The following is a 25850-nucleotide window of genomic DNA, read 5'->3' on the forward strand; positions in this document are numbered from 1 at the left end:
AACTGCTCGTAAGCACTGAAACTTGCGTGCAACGTCGGGATACCGGGCTGCAGGATTTTCCGTACTTTCATGCGAGGGTGGACCATTTGCGAAGGCGGTGCAAGCACACCCGCGAAATATCGGGCGCGAGCGAATCCTTCGAAAATTTCCCCTTGAGAAAATAATTAATATATTTTAACAATGCCGAAGAAAAAAAATTTCTATTTTCCGTACGCGTCTCGTGAAAAATGTAGCAACAAGCCTGTCGTACGGCGTTTGCGGGTAAATCATTATACGAGAAATGTAGCTTATTAAAGAAGAATTCGGGCGAAAGGATTGAGTCAACGAAATCTTTGCCTTCTTATTTCAACGATTGCCAGTGCAGTTGGCTTAATGAACGTAAATCGATACCTTCCGCAAGAGGAGGTATGTAAGTACCGCGCGCGCAAATACGGTTTTTTGTTACTTGCGCCAGGAGCGATGGTCAATATTACATCAGGAGCTCCGAATTGATCGAGCTCCGGTACCGCGTACAAACATTTTAACAAACATTCCTCGCTTTACCGTTAAACGTGCTATTTAAGCGGGAGTTACGCGTCTTGAGCTAGTTTGCACGAATAATCGTCGAGCGCTCGATATCTTTGAACTTTTCTCAATCAAGCACTTCCGTGATTCGCAGGCTTATTTATTATAAGTAATGCCGGGCCGAAACCACAGCTATAAAGAAATCTAACAAAAATTATATAAATTTCTAAAAATATATAAGTTGTTTTTTTTCGATTTAATATCATTAATCGAAGTCAATCGAAAATTAAATAAGGAATTAAATATTAAGAATTTACACAAAGTCGCAATTTTTTTTTCTCATCCGCGATTGATCCCGCTCGAGATTATAGGTATAACGTCTCAAGCTAGCTTTTCGTCCACAACGAATATTTCACGCTGCGGGCGGAAATTACTGCCTTCACGGAATGCAAACGGGTTACGCTCGATGTCGGCAATTCACCGTCGATTCGGCCGAAGAGATAGAGACGCATAAAACGGCGTTTCATACGCGATCGGTATCGCAGGCTCGATTCCGTCGTGGGTTAATTGCGATAACCTGGCCGCCGCCGGTGGAGGGGTCGACGACAACATATGTCACTGTCCATAGGGTTAAATAATCCGTTGTGTCCCGTCGTCGCGAACACCTATCAAACTTCTGCGCCGACATGACGAGCTTTCGTGCGCCACGTAAGGTCGTAAAAAAAAAAGGCCGACAGGTTACACACCTTAGCGTGTCGACTCGGCGTACGCCAACATCGTGTCCGTGCCATATGCCTCGCTTTCAGCTCGCGAAGCGAGGCGCGCCAATCTGAGAGCCATTCGCGTTTTGATTGTTCGCGGGGTGCTGGGGGGAGGGAAACAGGGGACAGCGCCGTATGCAACGCGGATACATAAACGAGCGAGATACCGACCAACGTGAAGGGTTTAATGCTACAACCTCGTCACGAAACGCTGCCGGAGTTTACACTATAACGCGGTCGACGTTTCTAAAAATTGCCATTTACGTCCCCGTTACGCGTTCAATACGATCGATTAATTCTCGAACATGTAGGTATTTATTCGACGCGACTTATCTAAATTCTTTTAAAAAAAAATTGATAATAATTTATATATGAATATCGAATATGGGACGCGTTTTTGCGTTAAAAGCTAAGTCACTTGCGTTTGTTCGGGAAACATTAGGTTCGTCGGAGAGGAAGGTGGTCTTATAATATTTCGGAAACGACACCGTCGGGCGTAAAGTTTAATTTTTCTTTCTCGATTCTTCTTCCGGGCCGATTGGCCGAGGTTTCTGCGGCCAACTCGCCTGTCGATGAAACGATGAACGCATATTAGAGTAGGCTGATAGCTCGATAAGGTCCAATCGATAATAGTCGGTTGGCTGGATGACTGACTGGTTGGTCGGTCGAGCATATACATATATTATATACGTACATATATATACATATACACATATATATGTATATATATGTATGTATATGTATATACATAAGATCTCTCCCTCTTGCGCTCTTCATCTCCCCTGTCCGAACCGCCCTTCGTCACTCCGTCCCTTTTCGTTCGATCGGTTCACCCTGGGTAAGGGCGAATAAGACCGAGAGTAAGGGGTAGTAGGTAGGTAGGTGGTATAGATTGAGCAAACAGCGCGTTTATAGCGCAGAAGGGACTCCTCTGAATTTCCTCGACACGAACCGATCGCGGCGGCAAGCAGCGATGCGGTACTCGAAAGAGAAAGAGAGAGAGAGAGAAGGAGAGAGAGAGCCTTCTTGATTATCGAGTACACGAGCCGGGTTATCGATTGCTCGCCGATGAGCATCGTTTTCGCGGGTGAGGGAGCGTAGCATTCTAATGGTTATCAAATTAGACGTGTGTATCTGCGAAGAAATGAATTCTTGAGTGCATTTTTATTCCTTAATTGAAGAAAATTTTGTTTCTAGCAATGCAAAGTTTTCACTTTAGTATTAAAATCAATTTATTCTCGATCTAAAGATATTTCCGGCGCTGTTTGAAGGATAAAATAATCTCGCATCAATTGAATTCTTTTAAAAATTTACTTTATTTACGTGTATACATAGTTGGCAATTTACATGTAATTTTTTTTTTTTTTTCTTCAACGAAGTCTCGTGGCTTTGCTCGTGGTAGAATCATATGTAACGTCGTTTCAATTCGGGCTAATGCTTTGCCCGATCGGTTACGGCCCTCATCGTCCGCGGATGAACGGGCGGATGAATCTTCCTCTGTGTTGCGGAGGGTAACGTCGTAAAAAATTCATTACCCATCCGAGGAATCGATCGCCGAGCTCCGTGTAATTACGTGCTCTTTACACCGTACCACGCGCCCGCTCCATCGAAGACCGGACGTAATGAGAACGTGAAAAAAAGTCGACAACGAGGCGCGATCAGGCTCCTCTGTCTTCGCCCGCGTTGCACAGACGCGCCATGGACACTGTCCCGACTGACGTGGGGAAAAAAAAAAAAAAAGCGATTGCATGAGCTCGATTGAGGAAATTCAGCTAACAGTTAAATATAAACTTGATGAATAAATTTATCAAACAGTTGACCATTAAATCAGCAATAAGCAGTTACAATTCTTGTTTTTTTTTTTTGTATTTAGAAAGTTTGATTTTAATATAATTGCTGCAATAGTTTGATATTTATGTAACTTCTCTATGTTTATTAATTTATTTTTCAATAATTTTAATTGATTTTTATTTTTTTTTATTTTAACTATTGAGGCGTATTCCGACATGTTCATATTTAAATGCGAAATGAAAGCGGGAGGGTCGAAGGTCCGGCGTCTCGCACGGGATACGTTTAAAGTTAGGAATGCGCATTCTCGAATATGCTGCCATTATTTCAATCCGGAACAAATCGTTAATTTTGCAGTGTGGTTCCGCGATTTGTACCCCTTGACTCGTAATTCGTGCGAGACCCGTGTGCACGTCGGTGCGGCTGCAAAGAGCAAAGCTGCGCGGTATCAGCTAAAGTAAAAAAAAAAAAAAAAATATCAGAAAATATATCAATGTTTCCCGTAAGCTTTACTAAGTTTTCAAATTCTTACTCCGTGCAAAGTAATTATGCTTAAATAAAAGTAATAACGTTCAAGGATGAAAATTAATTTTTAGTCAAGAGTTCATTTTTTTGTGTGCGTGCAATTATCATATTAATTGCCGACGTGTAAAATAAAAATGCAAGCAAATACTTATATGTAACGCAGTAAAATACGTTTTCGAAGAGATAACCTGAATATGACTTTACTAATTGAAAGCGTCATTGCGACTTGTGTGCACAAGAAAGGAGAGAATCGTTCTCGCCACGATCTGCCAGAGTGATTCATAACAGATTACGCCAGACGAGATTATAATATCAGTAAGCAGCTCTTTCCTATCTCCTTCCCTATCAGTTTCTCATAAAAAGCTAGCGTAAATTTCATTACATCGTCACGTGAAAATAAAATTGATGTAAAGATCGAAGGAATTATTTTACTAAAAAAATATTAAATTTATAAATAATTTAACTATTTTTTAAATATCTACATAAAGTATGAGCGTTTTGTAAGAATTATTTTATTTTTTTTAACGTGTAATTTTTTTTTGCCGTCACGTATAATCGAATGAAATCAGAGTATTTCTTTAAGATCCCGATTAAGCATCCCGTAATCACGGGATACTAATTAATTGTCATCGATAGCCGGAAGAAACGACGACTAAGGCGAAAAGAAATTTTCAAGCTGCTTCCTAATCCAATCTTGTCCGTCGGTACGCGCGCGCGCGTAGAGAGCACTGCTTTTAATTAATTGTATCAACTGCCATCGAGGCAACGAGGTGGACGTGATTTGACTAACGAGGCAAATTCTTAAATTAACGAAGAAACTACCCCGGCCCTCTGAAACCGTGGCTCCGACTCCCCCTTCTTCAGCGTCTCTTCGTCTTTTCTATTAGCAGCTTTTCCGCGTCCATTGGCCTTCAATCTTGATTATTTAATTAGAATTGATTCGCGCTCGGTTTGCTTCTTAATTTCCTATTAATTTCTAATATTGATTAAACAGGCGTGATCAAATGATCAAAGGAGCATAAAATATTTCGCTTATTTATGCTTTCGTTGCGTACGTTGGTGACATAGCGAAGGTATGTTTCGTAACATGAGTACAATGGGACTAAATAGTTCAGGGGTTAATTTTAGAGAAGTCCACTGTTCATTAGCTCGTACCGAACGGAATATTCGGGGACGTCTGAATTATAGCGGTCGAAAAATCAATTTCCTTCGCGAAGCGCGGGGTACAAATCCGCGATAGCGCAAAATCCCTCGCAAAGCGAAATATACAGTGTCCTTCGGGGAGGGAGAAGTAAAAAATAAAAAAATTCCAGGGATTGTTTTCCGAAGTAATAAATTCTGGGCGCGGAGGGATCGAACGTGACAGTAAATTTTCGTCCGACAACGAAATCCTGCGTGCCGTTATTACGGAAAGAAGAAAAACAATCTCGCGAAGTGATAAATCCTGGACGCGTGTGCGGGCCTGAGCCCGGGTCCAACGCTGTTATTCGATGTAAATTCGTGCCTGCTCGTGAAACAAATCTCACCTCGAAATAGAGGCGCGAACGTTTCGTCGGTCGGCTATCTTATCGCCGGCGCGCCGCAACGTGCGTTATCAGGTAATGTATTTATGGGGTGGGATATGAGCCTAGAGGATAGATATCGCGGGTCTGTAAGGCCTGCGATACGTTCAGCACTCTGCGCTGCCGGTGTACTACAGGGTGAACCGAAAATGAGTAGCATCGGCAATTTAATACGGGAGAAGTAGCGATACTTTTTTTCCTTGTTTGAACTTTTTCCCTTTCTCGCTGGAGACATTAACAAATCGGCGAATAAGCTCAGCATTTTTATTTTTGCACTGATATGTGAATTATATTATCATTAAATGTTTAGAAGTTTATTACTTATTTTTTTTTTTTTTTTACTTTTTATTAAAATATTTTTAAAATACTCTATATACGCGATAACAATAAAATTATTACATGTTACACATAAAAGAACGTTATGCAATGTAAAGTAGTACGCATTGAGAGAGAGAAAGAGAGGTGTCTCACCAAATGTACGTTTACGTAACGTTTTATTACGCTATAATTCACGTGGCGATACGATGAATAATCTGTAGATAGGTACATACACAAAAAAAAATATCTACCTTACGAAATAAGATTTTATAAGTGAGTATATGTATATATATTTTGGCGGCGCGGCCAAAAATTCGGGTATCCGCCTCGTCACGGAATCACAAGTGCACACTATCGGCGCTGACGAATTTACACAAGTGTCTCGCGTTAATTGATCCTCGATTTCGAAAGCCAAGACTAGCTAGTAAATATTAATACACGCAATTTTTATAGAATTACGAACTTTTAGATAACAATACAAAAATACAACACAGCGGCCTCGTGTCATACGCCCTTCCCCATTTAGAATTGCAACGTTAAAGTATTCGCTTGTAGTTGCATCGTCACGTAACTCTTTAACCGCTATTTCGAACGCGATTCTACTTGTTTTTCGCGCTTGCGAAAGGCTGATGATCGTCCCCGGCGCGTCAGGCATCGAGAACACCGAGATCGGCCCAAAATATTTAACCTGCGATTAACCGCCACTCCCGTACACAGAATGATTCAAGAATCAAATACCGAGAGTCAACCCGTGGGGTAGACTAGGTACATATTGTACTCGAATACTACCATCTTGCCTACACGAGCCGAGCGGATTTGTACGTGGCGCGGCATCGCGTGTATGACGACGACATAATAGTAGTCACACATATACGACACCCTGTGAGGGAAATGGAGAAAGAGAGGGAATAGGAGGGTGAGACGGGAACAGAAGAGACGGTTCTTAATGAAAGTGAGAGAGATGGACGTGGGGGCGAGAAGAAGGCCGGGAGATTGAAAAGAAAGAGAGAGGAGCACCCTGTTAAGGAAGTCGGAGAGGAGAAAGAGAGGAAGTGAGAGAGAGTGTGTATGTGTGTGTGTGAGAATACGAGCGGGAGCAGGGAAATGCCCTGGGAGAGCGAGGGAGACTGGAAAGAGAGAAACGGCAGAGATGCTGCTGACATTGCTTGAACATATTTGAGTTGCTCCGCTCATGACCAAATATTTATTTATTTGCTCGGTAATACACATTTGTATTAACCGCGCGGCGCACGATTCGAGGCACGTTCATTCAGATTTCCCTCGCAAATTTCGCCGACCCGCCGCAACGCGCGCGCGACTAATTGGCAACCGCCCGCGGCCACTTATCGCACTTATCGCACTTGTATCGTACTTACCTGCTGCCTCCCTCTCCTCCCCAATTGCACGCGAGATACCGCTTTCGACACATGAGAATTCATCTTCAACTATCTGCCTTACTATTCGAAGTAATCTCCCTTTATATTCGAAGTCTTCTAAAATTAAATTTAAAAAAAAAAAGAAAAAAAAAGTCCGGCAAAATTTTTTTTTCGTAACTTTTTAATGTCCATTTTTTACGTTTTAAAATATATCGCCAGAGAATTGAACTGAATAAGCTACAATATTTATTTTTTATTTATTCAGTTAAAGGAAAAAAAAAAAAAATTGGTCAGCAGTATGTTTTCTGTAAAATGTAATACAATGAAGTTATAAAATATTAGTCAATGGGCTGGGCGCAACTTATCCCGTTATCTGCCTGCAGACATGTACCGCTAGAAAGTGTGTATAGTATGTATCGTATTCGCGACTGAACATATATACACGTCAACAAATTTCCGGATGCTCGATATTCCGGTAATTTACTTTTCTCCGAGTCTTTTCCCGGGCCGGAGATCCACGATATATAACATTTTGATCGCGTTACCGGCTGCAGTTCGCTGCTATACCATTATTTGGCTGAACCAATCTTTACCTTTGATACGAAGCGGTATAAGTGGAGGGAATTACTGGAACGGCTGTTTGAGTTGGAAATATTTGGAGTGACGCTTCGTTCCGCCGAAGGGTTTATTGAATTTTGTTTGGCGATATTGTAACTTCTGCTGCTTGACATACGTTCGGGCATCTCTGAATCACTGCGAAGTACATGCGTCCGCGTATCACTGACCTCTCTCCTCCAATTAATCGAAAATAGCTGTAAAACCTCCGGCAAAAATCAATTTTGGAGATCCAACACGGGTGGAATAAAATAAAAAATATATAATTAAATTTCTGTGAATATTAATTATTCTATTGTTCTCGCAAGCAATAATATATTAATTTACTTAAATTAAATTTATTTCTGGCAAGTCTTAACGTGATAAGAAATATTTATTTGAGCTGTCAGCTTAAGGTATATAGACTTATAGTATAATACGTAGTACTTGGGAGAAAAATCTCATTTCATGGAAACGTTTGCAGTATTGAACTAAGACAATGTTGTATCTGTTGACACTGCGATACCGAGATAATTTCACGTGCAAAAGAATAACGTAAGCCGATATCTATGCATGTACTACGTTATAAATTTATCTGAACAATTTTGTCGATCGGCTACCGATTGGCTTGGGTACCAGCTATACAGGCCGCGGTCCAATCGGAGAAAGCAATCGCTCGTACATGCGTAACATTATCGCAAAGTAATGTAGGTCGGGCGCAAACAAAACTCCGTTTATCGATTAATTATCAATGGAAACTGTACAGAACGGTAATCTCGCCGATTACCCCCAAGGCGCCATAAAATCGTCTGTCTCGCGCGGCATGTCTGCGCCCCGTTGCGCGAATGAGTAAAGTGTCGTTAACATTTTTTTTTTATCTGGATGAGGTCGAAAACCCACTATCGTGTCTGGAAAAATCCGCGAGTAGGCTGCGTAACGCGTGCTCGTGAAATCGCGACAGTAGTGACGTAAGCCTTTCTTTCTTTGAAGGTAACAGTCATGATTGATAGAATGATAAAAGTTTCGCGACGAAGCGCGACGGTATTAAAGACGCTGCCCGGTGTTACAAAACAGAACGAAATTAATCGTACATTTATCCAAGGACTTCCAATAAAATCGCAAACACCTAGCGAAGCTGGAAATCGAAGAGGCGCGGCTTGAAGCCTCGTGTACGTGCCCGCGATAACACGTACATCGCGATTACCGGCGAAAATCACGTTTCCGGAACAGCGAATAAACGCGCTCGACGATTTGCGAGTGTTTCCCCGGAAATTTTCGCCTCGCTTCCTGGATTCCATGCGCTTTCGTCGGTACGTAAATATCGACTCTCGACGTCCGCTCAAGGAAGTTTGCAGTTCGCTACGACTGCGTTTCCATGGCGCAAGAACACATAGGATGTTATTAAAATAGATTAGTGTCAAAAATCGTGACTCTCTTTTTTTTTCACATCTCATTTGTTTGCCCGCCTCTTTTCTTATTTGTTAAATAATATTTTACATATATTTTTAATTACTATTTTTTTTTTGCACGTGTTTATTGTATGCCAATTAACATATACACAAAATATCGCGTACGATGCATCAGGTGTCATTAAAATATCAAGTGTAAGTACGAAAACTGTTGCGCCAGTTAGAGATCGGCAAATGAGATGCTTCTTTTGCGGGAAAGCCGACTTTAATACCGACAAATAAAACTGAATCCTTTCTAAATATACCCGGGCATCAGCGGTGCCAATATCGAAAGCGTTCTGAACGACGAAGTCCGGTCCTTGCCAGGTCTGTTACGGGGCGCGCCAATAATCGAGAAAAAGTCTCGATGCCGATTTACGCGCGAGTGAGCTGAGACAACACCGACAATGAGACAATGCCCTCGACTTTGCTGCAGACAGACACACGTAAACGTTTGCGACCGAGTACCCCTTTTCTTTATCTCCGACTGCTCCCGCGACACGGATCAAAATAATCTGGGACGATGATTGGATAGAATCATATTTCTCGCTTTGATTTGCTCTTAGAAAACCAATCAGAGGGAGGAATATATTTTTATCAAATATTGAACCGAAAATGGTCTCAACCGAAACCGAAATTTCGGACGTTAGCAGATATCGACGAGTAGAAGGGTTAAAATAAACTTTTAACGAACGGTATGAGCTTAGATCGACTTTTAAGCCAGGCATAGTTAACAGATGCGTTTTCCTAGTACTAAATGACGACGAAGGGAATCGGAGAGATGAGAGAGACGAAGGGTAAGGCAGTCACTCTTCTCGCGCGCCAGGGTACCAGGGTTAAACAATGACGCTGGGTTTTGCGGTTTGCAGCTTTAGGGCGGCTGGCTGCACCGCCGTTGGCGCAGGTGTATCGGCAGCGAATAAGTAAAGGGGGTGAAACGAGACGGGGGGGAAAAGGGGGCTGCAAACACGAGCGAAGAGCGGGAAAGAAAGCGGGCGGGCACGGAAACTGGAGACCGTTAAAAGCTAGCCGCGGGGGTGTCTATTTGCGTAGATCGGAGAGATCGGACAAGCGGCGTTGGAGATGCCTTTGTCGAACACCGCCGACTCTGTGGGTGGCTCACACTGTCTCGTCCTTATCTTCCGTTCTCCCTCCCTTTCTCGGATCCCTCGTCCTTTTCGTCACGTCTCTTCGATCGTCGCCATTTTGCAAGGTCTCGTTCACCCTCGTTAAAACTCGGATTATTCTTGGAATTCTTTTTAAAAAAAACGTAAAAAAAAAACTTTTGATTATCCTAATTAGAACTGTTTTTTTTCGGTTTTATCTCGTATATTTCTGTTCCAAAATTATGATTTTTGATCTCTTAGCGACAATATTAGAAACCTTAAACGTTCTCGTGCATTCCGGATAATTCATCTCGATCACTTTGAAGATTATCGCGAAAGATGTATCCGATTATCACAGAAGATAAGAATAGGCATCTTGAAATAGATCAGAAAAATTTGCTATCCGACAGTAGATCGGAAAAATAATTGACACGCGGTACGCATGAGCGTTTGCTCGCCGGTATGCGTTATCTCGCGATAATTCTTTTTCCTTTTTTAATCGGGCGCGTTAGTCTCATTTAAAATAGGACGCGTCCCGCGCAGTCACGGGAACTTAAGAGATTGGTATTGATTGGTCTGTTTGCGAAGGACATACAAGGCAATACACGGAGCGGAGTCGAGAGTGGAGCGCGACGGCGCGGCGGAACGTAGCGTGTTAATATTGGCACGGAAATTACATAAAACGAAGGAAGCGGGAATGCCGGAACTATATGTCTCCCGACAAATCTGCCGATCGATTCTCCTCCCGCGGGAAAGCGAGAAAAGAAGGCCCGGGACGCTGCGACTCTCGTTCGGTCTTCTTTTTTTTTTTTTTTTTTTTTTTTTTCCGAAACAATATCCTCACGTCAAATAGGAAAACAAAAATTTATTCAAATAATAAATTAATTTTAATCAAATTTACCAGAATATTTGAGCGTCAGTTAAATCAATTAAAAAAGACTGCGGAAAACACAAAAAAAAAATTATTCGATATACAACGAAATCGAATTATAGAGGGATGTGATAGATTGCAAATATATAACAATGATTCATAATAATAAACGTAATAATGAATTATGGCGATATTCCTCAGGTGTGTGTGTCGATGTGGAATAATAATGTGAAATTTCACATTAAATTGCGGCACGTTCGGTATTAAATAATTAAAATTGCTGCTAATTAACAATATTTAGTGGGACACATGGACCCGAATAAGTAAAACGCATTTTCCGGCTATTCGCATAAATTATGTTTACGCGAAATGTGGGGAGGATCGCTTTGAAAGTCAATACTTGGAATTTATGGCACGGGACTGCAAATTACATCGCGCAACGTAAATCGAATTACTCTGCAGGCCTGGGTACGCGTATCTGCAGGTTGCGCCAAGCTCAAATATATCTATGTCTACCAGGTAAACATTTTAGATCAATGCGCAAAATGATCTTGACAAAGGGCAACTAATTACGTTAAACAACATGAATATCAGACATTATCGATTCATTGAATAACAAGTTAATAGTAGTTTATTATTAACGCGGTCAATGATCTACTATCGGTTGTACAAACAGCATTCTCGTCGACGCGATTAAACCGCTATTTGTTCAATATTATCGCACACCTAAGTCCGTTAGGATTGTCCCGAGTACGCGGACAATTAGGATTAAGTGTGTAAACATATATCAGCAAAAAGTATTTTGTCATGCGCAAAAATTTCGACCGGAAACTTTGCCTACAGATTTTTCTTGCCTTTGCTTTTGTGGAGCGTATATGTCGAGTGCACAAGAACCCTCTAAAAAAAAAAAAAAAAAATTATCTTTTGTGGTAGAAATATAACATATTACATATATTTAAATATATTATTAAGCGTACCAAAAGTCAACCCCGTGATGTAATAATTTTTGAGGAATATTCAAAGAAGTTTGAATAATATATTTAAGAAATATGTCCTCGGGGAATATGCACGCTACGTTTAACGTGCATAATTAAGAGATCATTGAACAATCTTTGATATCTTAAGAGAAATTTTCTGGATTTACGGACGCGTTTTCGGAGAAATGGAGAGACGAGGAGGCGTTAGAGGCGAAGCGGTGCGACGACGTAGAGTTGGCAGAAGTGGGCCCCACTCGAAAGGCCGCGCGCATATCGGACCCTTTCGACGAAACGCCGAACGTGCCGCTATTTGCCCAGCAATGAAGATCAAACACCGGATCGTGCCCATTTCGTCGTTCCCGGAGGTACTTCACGTACCTGAGGCGAGGTACCCGACCTGGGAGGATACGCCCGCGCTCTTGCGACTTTCAGTCGTTTTACCTGAAAATATTACTGCGCGGCGGCGAGAGAGCGGCTTCGACAAAGACATCCGAGAACTTATTTTACCAATTTCTTTCATCGCCCGCTACTTAATCTACCCAGACGGGACACGCATCGTGTAAAACGTTGATTCTACGCGTAATGGCTTAATGTATTAATATATTTCGTAACATATACGTATGACGTATAAATTTTAATAAGGGTGGCTATAACTTCATAATTTTATTCCCTTAATGTACTTATGTACGTTTTATTATATCTTTTAATATATTTAATATAGTTAAAAATATATGTGATATGTTGTATAAATTTTTTTATAGAAGCATAACGTTTGTTAAAACATTTAAGTGACTGATACACACACACGCATACACATTAGCGATAATAATAATTATATTTATCAAAGTAACAAGGCCCTCCGTAACATGGTCATTTAGCGGATATCCTTCATTAGCATGGAACAATGAGTGCATTATTTCTGGTGCAGACACACGGCGGGATGTCTCAGAAGACGGGCGCCAGGTATGAGGCGAGTTATCATTATGCAAACACGCGTTATCGTGATGCGAACTCGGTCCTGCATCGTCACTCGTCATGGAATGAGAACGGAAAAAAAAGTAAAGAAGATAGGAAGATATAGAGGAAAAAAAAAAAAGGGAAGAGAGATTTATTTATTTTATTAGAAATGCACAGATATAAATTTTCTCGAGTGTATCTCGAATGTCCCTTAAATTTTTTTATCTTTCAAAAATTGAATTATCGTTTATCAGTAGGACCAGGCATAAGAGTAGTGTTCTATTATTTATTTCGAAGAGATATTCCGTTTTATAGCGTTATAAGTTCTTCCATAAAACGTAATGTATAAATCGCTTTTTTTTTTACTTATTGAAACAACAAAATTATTAAATAAACCTGTGATTTTTGCACATCATATTTCTCGGTAACAAAAGATGCAGTTCGTCGCCAATTCGAAGAAGATAAAAACCTCATGTGTCGTAAGAAATCGTTATCAAAGTGCGCGATAACGCGCCACTACTTGCAAGGAAAAAAAAATTTTTTTTTTCCTTACAATTCTAACTATATGTGCGATATAAACTCGTTTTAGAAGATGTGAGGTTTAAAAATTATATATATATAAATATATAATATATAATATATGTATATGTCAGACTGAAAAAAGTGCCGCGGCACAATAGCGGCTAATATAGCTGTTTGTCACGTCGTGAAACGCCCCCATAGTCGATCCTGAGTATTCAAGGCTTAAGATCATACCGTTTAACACTGACAGGGTTAGTACAGAATGATCCCCGGCACACGAGCGTATAAAACACCCCATAAAACCCCAACTGTAAGCACCGCCACTGCCACCCTTAAAGCTATCCCCACATGTCTAACATACTCGGAGTATTTTCAAAAAATATTAAGGTGAAAAGTAAAACAAAATTTATTTGATATTCATATCGATGTCGTTAAAACAAAGATTAACTTAGATCTATTAATATCAATAACACAGAAGTGTTCAACACTTTTAATAGCTCTTTGTAATTTGAAAAGAGAAAGAATTGTTTAAAACTTTATCTAAAATATTAATATTAATTTCCATTTTTTTTTCTCGCTTTATTTGTCGCTTTATTTTAACATAAAATTAATTGGTTAAATTTAAGTGACATTGATATTGAAAATTAATAAATCTTTCAAAGCTTTAAAATATCTTCCGATAATTTGCGATAAACGTTGATGCGACATGATAAATATCTCGAAATAATTGAAATGTATTTAAATCATCGGACGACAGACGTTGCCGAATCGCACACGATGGGGTGTAGCGAGACATAGGGGGATGAAAGGTACGTGGTAAAAGGGATCGGTGAGGATTGTCCGAAGAATTAGCAGGAATATAGCAGCATTTAACTGAGCGAACGCGTCAGTTGAATCTACCGGTCGGGCGTTGTTTGTCGGGCAATATGCAGGCGTTTTTCCACACGAGCAAAGATCCTCGCCGCTGTTTGTCTCTTAAGCAGAAAGGATGCGCGCACCCTTTAGGCTTGGGCGAATCGATGAATCGGGACATGTGTCGCGTACTATATTTTGCGTACAAATGCTGATAAAACCAGAAAGAAATTTTGCTAATAATAATAGCAATTTTTATATTCAAGTATAATTAATTTGAAGTATAATTAATGATCTTTAACGCGCCTTTCTTCTCTTTTTGATTACAATTTATTACATTACTCTGAGTTCAAAGATAATTTATGTTTGAAAAAAGAATAAGGAACTTTTTCATTACTAAGCCAACATATTAAACGCGAACATGAAAAACATCTTAGATTTTAGTTTTTTTTTTTTTTTTTTTTTTTTTTCTCTTTTTCTTCGCGATTCCAAAAACAGGAATTTATCTCACGCGGTCGTGTAAGTGCTGCATAATTAATGCAGAAATATTTTCTGTTTATCGTACAAATATGACGATGTGTAATGAAAAATGCAAATTCCGCGAGAACATCGCGGTCCGTTCGATCATCTAGCCTTTCGGTAAATAGGAATAATTATCGCAATCGCCGTCGGATTAAAAGCCGGAAACGGAAATGTGGAAATAATTGTTATTAAACGTAAACAGTGAATATTTTTAACGAGCTAGCCGCGCTGATTTCGCCGATGTCGATGAATTCGGAATCGGCGATCGGGCTGCGCCTCAAAATAATCATCGTTCATTTCCCATTGCGATTATTTTAACCGACCAAAATGTAGAGTCGCTATTTACTCCGTGCACACAAATTATCGTGCGCAAGTAAATTCCGGTTGCTTTATTCAGATTTGACGTATCGGCCGCAAATTTGACGAAATGAATCACACATTGTGCCCGCGTGCGATAATTAGTAAGTACGACTTTTGAATTAATTGTCATCGATCGACGTCGCGCCCGTCGCGGCCGATTCGAATCCAATTGCGTTGAACCTTTTAATTCCCTTCTTCCGAATCTGCTCTCTACATTTATGTATCTTTCATACCCGCGACTAAATTTTCCCCGATTATACCCATACAGTCGTCGAAATACAACGATCCTGTTTCCAGTAAAATAGCTGTCAAACCGCGCGCTACTCGTGCTGCGTGACCACGTTTCGTGTGGCGTTCGTTTTACGACCTTATTAAATTTTCGCCAAGCGGTATCTCGCTTCTGACGCGATTCAGTATGGTCGCGATTAGTAGGTTTTTTTTAAAGCCGCAATAATACATATAAACCCGAGCGAGTGCGCGAGAGAGAAGGAGCTTATCTTGCGCGACCGAATCTATTATCTAAGGAATGACCGGGGAGTGCGTCAGAAGCGCGTGATGGATGAGCGGTGATTAATTATACGGTGTCCACCCCCCGGCTCACGATCTCCCTATCGGTAAATACACGGCGTGGCTGCGATCCACGTCGCTTCCTCGTCCAGGCTCTTCTTCGAGTTTCCCGCCGGTGGCGTCCGTCTGGCTGGACGTACGAGCTTGACATATTAATTTTCCAAAGTAGCCGTCGACATTGCGGCATACGCGCTCTCGGGAAAACTGCATCTCTATTCTTCTTCCGTAAGAAGACTAAGCGTTGCCAATCAAATTATCAGTCCGGCGAGCTATCCTTAAAAACTCGCGTTTTAATATAAAAATTATATGTTGTAGTAGTGTTATATTATAAGTTTAATTATTTATTGCAATTATTCCGCTTGCTACTGCCATTATTCGTTTTTATTATTCTACTTTTAGCTTTTACGACGCACGTTTCTCGATTAAAATCAACGACGTATATATTGAAACAATTATATATTGGCGTCGAGAGCCAAATCCTGCTGAATTAAATTGCAAATCGTGAAATAACCGCACTGAATTTTAAATTAATTTTAAATTCGCAAGTTGTCAGCCGTACAAAATCGATGGCGGGCGAACATATTAATCATTACAAATCGTCGGCCTCTCCCTCGCGGTGTTATCGAGCTTCCAATTAAATATCGAAAAATTTCCAGTTCTTACAGAAAACTTAATACTTACGCTCGCGAGAAAAGTTGCGTATCTGCTTTTTCGCTTTTCTATCGACGTGTCAGCGCGCTTTAAGAATGACGTCGCGCAATCACCGGCGTTCTCTAAAATTGACAGCTGTCGATCGTTGATCACGAAATTGGCGACGTTCGTGGCGCGCAATACTAGAAACATAATGCATCTAATCCAGAGGCATGGGGCCAATAGCGCAAGTGCGTACGATTATTTCGCCATACTAATGTGCGTCTAGTTCGACCACAGCCTTCGGCGACGTGCCGGTCTGCACGGCCAGTGGATTTGCTGGACAATGACCAGCCACGAGGATAGCCACAGTCGCCGCGCGCGCGGATATTCGCTCTAGAAAATCACAATAAGGGATGATCGGAATAACTGAGTGAGAGCAACTTCGCTAACGCAACGCTCTCATAAAATCAATCGATAGATTGTATCGTTACGGAATTCGCTGAGATATTTCAATTTTTATCTCGGAGCTTTACGTAATCTCATTTCAATTAAATATTTTATGTAAAGCGTGAGTTTATTAACTTTTTTTTTCCCTTCTCGAAGGAGAATGTTTAATTAGCAATGAAAATGTTTGGTTTGTATCTTGATTCGACTATTTAAAAGACTTTAAATCTTTGAGTGCCGATAAAGCACGAGGCAGTTTCGCTTAATTGAGACCGGAATGCACTTGCCGATCATTCAATAGTGCACATATGGCGCATAATAATTCACCGGCGGAGAGATTATTTTTTAATCTGCCGTCTTTCGCGGTCCACCCGATTAAACGCAGGTTAAACAGACTTCTTTTTGGTAGGCGTAAAAATCAACGGGAGGGTGAAATCAGGTGTGACGGATCAAAAGCGATCGCACATGTTGCATTCTCGCGCGACGAACCCCAAGTGTTGACGGTTGGCGGATCCCCGACGGTAAAACCTGCACGGTGGTGGCGCGCCGCCCTTAATTATACGCTATTATTTTCCTAATAGGATCAAAACCGGCGATTCCCCAACATACAAGCTTGTCGAAATCCGCATTACGCTCGGGGTAATATTTCAGGTTGATCCCAACATTATTTCCTCTCGAGCGCGAAGATAAAAATAATAACCATATCGAGGCTTCTGAACACGTATCGTGATATATCAGATTGTGACGTCACAAGCGAAACTTTATACAGCAATTTGCATGATTTTTCATGAAAATATCTTTTTACTCGATAGCGCAAGAATTTTCGGCATGTGACACCTCGTATCTGACGTCACGACTCAAATATGACCGTGAGTTTGCTTAGAAAACTGTGCTCATATATCATACGTAAAACTTAGCTTCATATGTATACGTTTAAAGGAAAAATTTTTATTCTATTTATTTATCTTTTTTTTCTCATAAAAAGATCGGATTTCTTGATAATGAATCTATGTTGAAACATATCCATCATATTAAAAAAGAAAAAAAGGAAAAAAAAAACAGAAAATCTTTTCAAGGAAATACTTTAGGGTTTGTACTCTATGTACACAGAGATATCCGTGGTATCTATTTCCGATTATCTTTTTACCTTTACGATCTTGTAAATAATGAAAGCGCGACTATCATGCAGTGTCTACAAAATAAAACACACGTTGAATATTAACGCGTTCATTGACAGCGGAAACAGCGTTAGCGAACTTGTTTTTCCGCTCGCCGGGTGAAAACGGATGAAGCCCGCTTCGCGAAATTAACCAACGACCGAATAACAATCGGAATCGTGCGGAAAAGCGCGGGAATGCAGGTGCGGTGGTGCGCCGTGCCGGCCGTGCGTGAAATTGAAAACGCGGCGCCATTAAAACGGCATTAATGACGGGATCGCGGATATTGAGATTTATCCGCGTGTTATCGGCCCGACTGGATTTTTCAGGCGCGACAGGCAGCTCGCAATAAATCCGTGTCCCGTCTAAATTAGGATCTACGTGCGTCGAATTCATTTCGGAAATATGGCGCGGACGCGCGCGTAATATTGGACGCGTAATTTAGGATTCGCTTTTACGTTTCGCGCTTAACAAGTTTGATTAGATACCGCGCGGCAGACGTTTTTGCAGCATTAAAAATAGAAAAATAAAAATGCCTTTCGCGTAGTATATTTTTAAATAATCTTGAGTGTTCGATCGAGTTTTAGCTCGTAACTCTCGCTTTTGACATTAAAATCCAACATATCACGATATTCAGGCTCTTTAATCATCAGCTTTGTTGTCAATTTTTCCCCCTTTTTTTTTTTCAATCCCTCGTCAATACCGTCGCGCGGACGTTGCTTTTTTTACGCTTCGATACGCTACGTTTTCACGTAATGAGGTAAACGAGGACAGGCGTTGCAGACGCGGAAATAAAAGGCGAACCGAAACAAGTCCTCGGCGAAGGGAGAGCAGAACGACTTATCCGTGTGCGAAGAAGCGTGGAACGCGAATAAAAGAGAGAAAAACACGGAGAAGAGATGAAGAATCGGGACAAAGTGCATCCGCGGAAGGCGAAGAAAAGCACGGGAGACAGGGGTGTGTGACGAAGAGGAAAAAAAAAAGGGACGGAGCGGGATGGAGAGGCACGGACGAAGGATATATTGCGTATATACGTGCGGAAGCGGAGTGCAAGAAGCAGGATGGCAATATGGCAATGGGAGACCGTGTGAAGACGAGCGAGATGCCTAAAAGGAAGAATCTGCGAGGTCGACAAAGAGAGGAGACGAGAAAGAGAGATCGCCGAACGCCAGAGGGGAGCTCGCTCGCGAAGGAGAAAACGCGCGCGTACGGCGGGCCGGGGAAAGAAGGAGGAAAGGGGGGTCGAGGGAGTGGAGCGAGATAGTGCAGTTATCAGCGAACGAGAGGAAGCGTGTGGGTGCGTTGCGCGTCGGCCATGTTGAACGGGCTTGCGTGTTGAGTTCTAGGTTCTCCAGCGTGCCTCTCCCTCTCGCTTTGCTTCCCTCCCTTTGCCGCCGTCCGCCTGCCCCCTCTTGCCTCTCTCCACCAACGTCATTCTCCGGCTCACGCTCTTCTCTCTTTCTTCGTCTCTCTCTCCCCGTCATTACCTCTCTCTTTCTCTCTTACTCTCAACCGAGCCGCGGCGCGTCAATACCTCGGCCCAAAACACCCCGCGCTCCGCGCCTCTCTCAGGAGGGCAGCCTTCGCTCTCGGCCAACCAGAAGGCAAGCTGATACCCCGCTGTAGCGATGGCAACGTTACGTGGCGCGTTCGCCGACAACGAGGCTTCCCGCCGACACGGCGGCGAAGAAAAGGAGGAAAACGACGAAAAAGCACCGGCGAAAGAAGAAGAGTCGGCCAGATAGTCGATGACGTGACCGGCGACGATGGAGGAGGCGTCATGGAGGCCGGGGTCGCGACCGAGAAAATTAACCAGACGCGCTCGTTCCAGAAAGAACGCCGGTTTGTCGTCTTAAAGTCCCACTGATAATTTCAACGTCTTAACATTTGCTCGGTCCACGGCGTTTGTCCATTTTAGTACAACTGTAGCACCTGATTTTGTTTGCATTTTTTATTTGAAAGGTATTTCTGGAAGGTATTAATAAACTCTAAACATCGAGTCAATCCAAGAAGTTCGGAAACGTGAATACTTATCTCGATATTTATGGCGTTAAAAAAAAATTTAATTAATCAATCAGTCAATTAATTAATAAAAATAAAATAAAAAATAAAAACTCCATGCAAAATTAATCAGCAAACGAGCATCTGTTTGAAAAGATTCGGGTGGGAATTACATAATGCGAATGGCTTCCTATATACGTGGTGTTTCTTTTTCGAATGTTAACACAACTCGGAGCCGATACCCTCAGCGAAACGACTCCATCGTCGCGATAACCAAATATTGTCGTTCCGATTATTACCAACGGTAATAAGTCCCTCCCTCCGCGTATCGTAAAACAGAAAGAAGGCGAGACGGCTTTAACGGGGCTAGAACAGAGAGCAGTTCGGTGATGAAACTGTAGTCGCAGATTAAAGATTAGAGTGGGAAAAAATACGTAAAGATTTTCCGTACAAAATTCATACTTGGTTCTAGTTTCGTTAAATGCTCGAATGAAAATATTAGGCTATAGTATTTATAGCTGTTACTTGCGACACGCATTAAAATAATTCGTGACTGTGATTAATTAAAATCACTTTTTTTTTTTAATTTATTAGTCCATGTATTATAGTTTATGCGTCGTAACGGTTTTTAAAACTCGCACCCGTTTAATAATTTCCATCGTGTTCTTACGAATTTTTCTAGTTAAATGAGAGATAAGTAGGAATAGCTATTAACGTTCCGTTCGATTTCCGGCGAAAATCCGATATTACCTCGCGCAACGTCAACGATCAGATTTCGTCGATTCGAGTACGTACATCCCCGGCAATAAGGTCTGCCCTTCCGCGACGGGAAAGGGAGGGCAAAACGACGAGAAAGAATAGAGAAAAGGACCGAGCGGGGAGGAGGGGAGGCCGGATAACGGGCAAGCTGATCGAAATTAAGGACAAAATGGTTGAATTAAAACCAGAGCGGTGCGGTTATTCAAATAAAGTTTTATTCAAGCAACCGTTTCAGCGCAAAAACGCTCTGCGTTTTATTTCCTTGGTATGTCCTATAAAATTCGCTAATAATGTATGCGCTTTAATCGCCGTATCAATAGTACAGAGAGCGGAATTGAATTGGTTGACCGTAACTTTAATCGATTTAACCATTCAATGTTTGCGAAATGTTTTTTTCTCGATACTCGCGGCCGTGCCGTCTCGGAACACACGTTAGTCAACGTGAAACGACACCTAAGACCGAGTTAAAAAATCAACGCTTCCACGTTTCCCAATAACGCGCGTCTATGAAGTTCGCTATAATTATGTAATAGCGTCGTGAATTATTAAATATGAAATTATTTTCTCAACGAAATCCAGTTTCGCATTTAACCGCGCAACGTAATATAGCGTGGGTATACATATATAAATTCACACGTTACGTATTTGGTGACGTTGTACGTCACGCAACGACGTCAGCTTTATTTTTAGTAACGATTGTTCCTGTTTGTTAATGTAAAATCGTTTCGTTCGACCCACGCGGGGATGTATAATATAAAATCGCCGCGCGCTGAGAGAAAAATTTTGCGTCAAGTAAAAATGTATGATATTTCCAGAGATAAATATATTTAACTCGATCACTGTCGTGACGGAAATGGTTAAATCCATTACATTTAACCGCACTTGTACGTTAGAAGCGTCATGAAATTACAGTCGAGGCCAGGAAGAACCATTTCTCTCAGTACGACACACACGGATAACTTAACGATCAACGCGCGCCGCACCTGATTTTATTACGTAGCAGGTGTCCCATTAAGACCAGGATTATATTCTAATTAACAAGGAGTTTGTCGTGTGACCGCTCCCCTAATCCGTTTACGAAAATTTCAATTTCTCGCCGGCGCACCTAAGTAAACCGGATCCCGTCCTTAAGCCGCAACGATTCCCCGCCGTCCGCGCCGCGGCACGGCACGGCGATCACGTGCCGAAAATGCAAACGATGATCAGACTTTGTCTTTCGCCGGGATTCATCCTGAAATTATTGCGACCCGCCGGATTAATCATCGCGCAAGAACAAATTCGATCGTCCGTAGGATTCGCGGATTCGCGAAGGCGAGCCGGGCAAGAAGCGTCGAAAAGTTCTCGTCCGCGCCTTCTTTCGGCCAACGCTTTAAGACGACGTAAGAGATTAATTAACCAAATATATTCGATTATTATCATCAAATTTTGATGCGATTGTAGACCTAGCTTAAATGTAATGGCGAAGATAGCCTGAAACATAATCACGAATTATTTTAGATTAATTTAATTAAATTATTTTCGATCTTCGCGCATCTCGCGTGTTACACGATAAAAGAAATAAAGAGAGATGACGGTCGAATGCACGTACGTGCGATACATGCACGCACATGATCGGATGATTTTCCTCCTTGTCGATAGTGCCCGCCAGAGTGTTCTCCCTCTCGGGCCCCCTCGGTCACCCCCTTCCCGCCTCCCCCGGACTTGCTCCCGGTCGCTTTCAGTCAACTCTCGTCATCCTCTTCTTCCCTCTAGCCAGCTTTCCCTGCAGCCTCCCTGTACCCTACCTCGCCGCGCCGATCTCTCTCTTTCTCTTCTCTCTCTTCTTCCCCGCACCCCTTCGCGCTCACCGCGGCTTTCAACGCGAGAATATATCGAACGTATGGCGCGCCGTTCGCCATACATGCACCCGCGGCCGATGCAACCCCGTGCGCAGCAAAATTAACTCTCCCGTTCATTAAGCCTCTCGTGTATCTCCGCCTCGCGCGAGGCCGAATCTATCTCGCGGACTAGTAAAAAAGTATCAAAGCCAAAATAAAATTTTCGAGAAGGCGTTGATCGGACTTCACCTCGTTAAATCGGATTTTTATCAAATTTTCGATGTTTATATTGGTTTTTGAAGAATCAATCAGAGCGAGGAATATGAATTTATCCAACCATCGTCCCGGGTTATTTTGAATCCGATCATTTTCATATGCATTGCGAAAGTAGCCAATATCATGATAAATCAAACGTTAAATCTAAAATTTTGTTATATGTTACTAAACGTCACTTGAGATTATCCAAAGATTAAGCTCGTATGACGCAAGTTGAGGTCAATATTTTCAAAGATTCCTTTGATTGCTCAAAGAAGAAATGTACATTTCTTCCGCGATAGGTATCTTCAATTCCCGCTTTATGGATCTCTGATGATTACGTTGCGTTTTGCATTGAACCCCCAGGACTTGAAATACGATACGAGCCAAGTGTTTGCGTAATACTTTACTGTTACATTAGCTGGCCAAAATATATGCGCGACATGTTTACGCCAATATGTTCCCGTTCATCAGATGGTGCATCAGCCATGTCTATGAATGTTTGCAGCTAGACTGTCTTTTGCAAATCTTGATCACATCCGAAGTCAAGTATTTATACTCGTCAATGATTTTTTTAAATTTAATATAAATAATCCGCTTTCGATCGATTTAATTAAAAAAAAAAATCCAAACTTGTTACACAATTTATTAATTTTAATTATTTTCTAATTTCAAAAAAGTAATGACTATAAATCTAGAACTATTTTAATTAATCTAAAAATTGTTAATAATATTATTATCATTATAAAATCGCAAGTTTTAGATTTTACAATGAAATTATTCGTCTTATTAAAAATGTGAGGAAATTTCTTTCACCGCGCAGACATTAGATTTACGCGCTGTACTTTTTTCTTTTTTCTTTTCTAAATTAAGAATCTCGAAAATCATCCGCATTCTATCGCAGCGCAATGTCTCTCTGTATATTCGATGCTTATCTCAAAGTGTCGCTTCTAATGGACACCTTCGCGTCAATATTCCGGAGCATAACATGGTCGCCGATAATCCCCGAGGCTGCGAATCAACGCGTTGCTGTGCTAACGCGACGTATCGTGCATTTTCGTTATGCGCGGTCCGCGCGCGCGCGCGCGCTGCATTCTCGAGCGCATGTGCGCGCGAATGCGCGTGTGTACAAACATTGTTCATGATTTAGTCAAATATTGGCCGGATACACAGGTTTGTAGTGCCTCTCCGTGTATATCTGTCCGTGTATCATGTCGAATAATCCGCGGGAGATTGCACCTCCGCATAGCCGCCCGTTAACTAAGACTCGTTTACGGTGCTCGTACGCGGAGCTCGATTGCGCTCGGGACACAGACACGGGAGATACGCCGGTGGGCACGATCGCCGCGGCGTCACCTTATCGCCCACGATAATCCGGACGCTAACGCGGCGCACGAATTACGCGCGTTCCCGCGGCTATGTCCAGACGATATTAGCATGCACGTGTACGGTTACCGCGGCCATGAAGCGCATAACTGGCAAGCTCTCAAAACAGTATTTCCTCCCGTATATCGAGATCCAGCGAAACAGTTTACCCGCAAACTCGTAAGTTCCACATTTTGATGTACTTTAGAAAAGGGAAAGAAATAAAAAAAGCACACAAATATAAAGTAGTGATATTTCGAATTTCAAAATATCGAAGCTCCACTATCGAACACGGCATATTAAGTCGCGACATCACAAGCGAGAATATCATCGGCCGAAAATTTTTGCGCGCCATTGTGTAATAAGATGTTTTCGTGAAAAAGCATTTTATATCGCTTTATGTAATAGGTACATCATATGTAAAGATATGATAAGACGTTTATTCAAAATGAGTATGTTTTTACCTTTAATCGTTCGTATACAACTGGGGATAAAAGAGACGCGTACGCGAGTAAATTTATACAACTAATTTTACCAATATCGAACTTGGAACGAGAAAAGAAAATACACGTTATATTTACTTTTCCTTGCGTGTTTGTGTTGTCTTAAATAAGTTATTAAAACTCGCATTCAAAACGATTGCATTATGTTTTCTTTTGTGCAACGAAAAGGTAACGTTGGTTTTGAATTAACCGAATGTCGAACAAATTTTCGCCCAATATCAGTATCATTTGCGTAATAAAATCCGATTCTGCCAGGATATTAAACGGTCAGGAAGATTGAACAGCTTTGATATCGTAAGATTTCAAGTTTTTAATTCCCTTCGGCGTTATATCTCGATCGCTCGCCGATCAATTAATCTTCTCAAATGCCGGATCGGCATTTTCAGCTTTCACCCCGGACTATAATCCGCCGAATCTACACAATAAACCGCATTGAGCGAACGAATCGCAGCTTGTACTGATTAGGAAATTTGCACAAGATACTCGATCGTACTTGGCCAACAAAAAGCCTCGGGTCAATGAGTATGAACCGAGTGTGCTTTCTTACATACAAACGTCTCGAAATTGTAATTCAATGTTATCACATCGACGGCCGGACGCGCCGCGCGGCCTTTATAAGTGATTTTAGGCGATACTGAACGATCGATATAAATTGATATACGGCACAGAAAAAAATAGCCGAACGATTGATCCGAGTTTTCGAACTTAAAGTAAAAATTAACTCTGGAACCGACGCTGGAACTCGGCTCGCTTTCCCATTTCATTTGATTAATCGCAATAAAATGTTTCTTTTTAAAGTATACCTTAACCAAGCCGTGAAAACTTGCCAAACTTTCTTTTATGAAATTTTTATTAATCACACTTTAAAGATTTTGCTTAAATTTTTTTTTTATTAATAGAGCGATAAATTTTTAGGAGTATTACTTTACAAATTTATTTCTATACGTCTGTTTCTTTCTCGTTTAATTTATTCATTGGCCATTATCAGTGTCTTAGAGACAAACAAGCTATTCATGTAATTATCGTGACAAATTTTTATAATCTGCTTCAGCAGAAAAGGTGCCGCCGGTACACGTGCCGGCGTGCCTATCTCATTTTTAATCTGCCCACTTATCCTCTTTGAGCCTTCCACATACAAGTCTCCGCGTTATCATGCCCGAAATCAATCGATCGCTATTGATAACCCGGTTGAAGGTTTGTTTGCAATTGAGGTAACGTTGTTCGAAGTTTTTTGATGTTGCTTTTTGTGGTAGTTGCCGTTGTCTTGGACCAACTGCAAAATACGTATCCTTGGTTGGCAATTTAC

General features: G+C 41.5%; 1 long non-coding RNA gene across 1 annotated transcript in view; it reads left to right on the forward strand.

The window, feature by feature from the left end:
- Window positions 1-25850, forward strand: part of LOC139104689 (uncharacterized) — a 75849-nt gene that overhangs the window by 31012 nt on the left and 18987 nt on the right. The window lies entirely within an intron of this gene.

This window comes from Cardiocondyla obscurior, linkage group LG08 (genome assembly GCF_019399895.1).
Source record: "Cardiocondyla obscurior isolate alpha-2009 linkage group LG08, Cobs3.1, whole genome shotgun sequence".
In the NCBI taxonomy this organism is placed as follows: Eukaryota; Metazoa; Arthropoda; class Insecta; order Hymenoptera; family Formicidae; genus Cardiocondyla; species Cardiocondyla obscurior.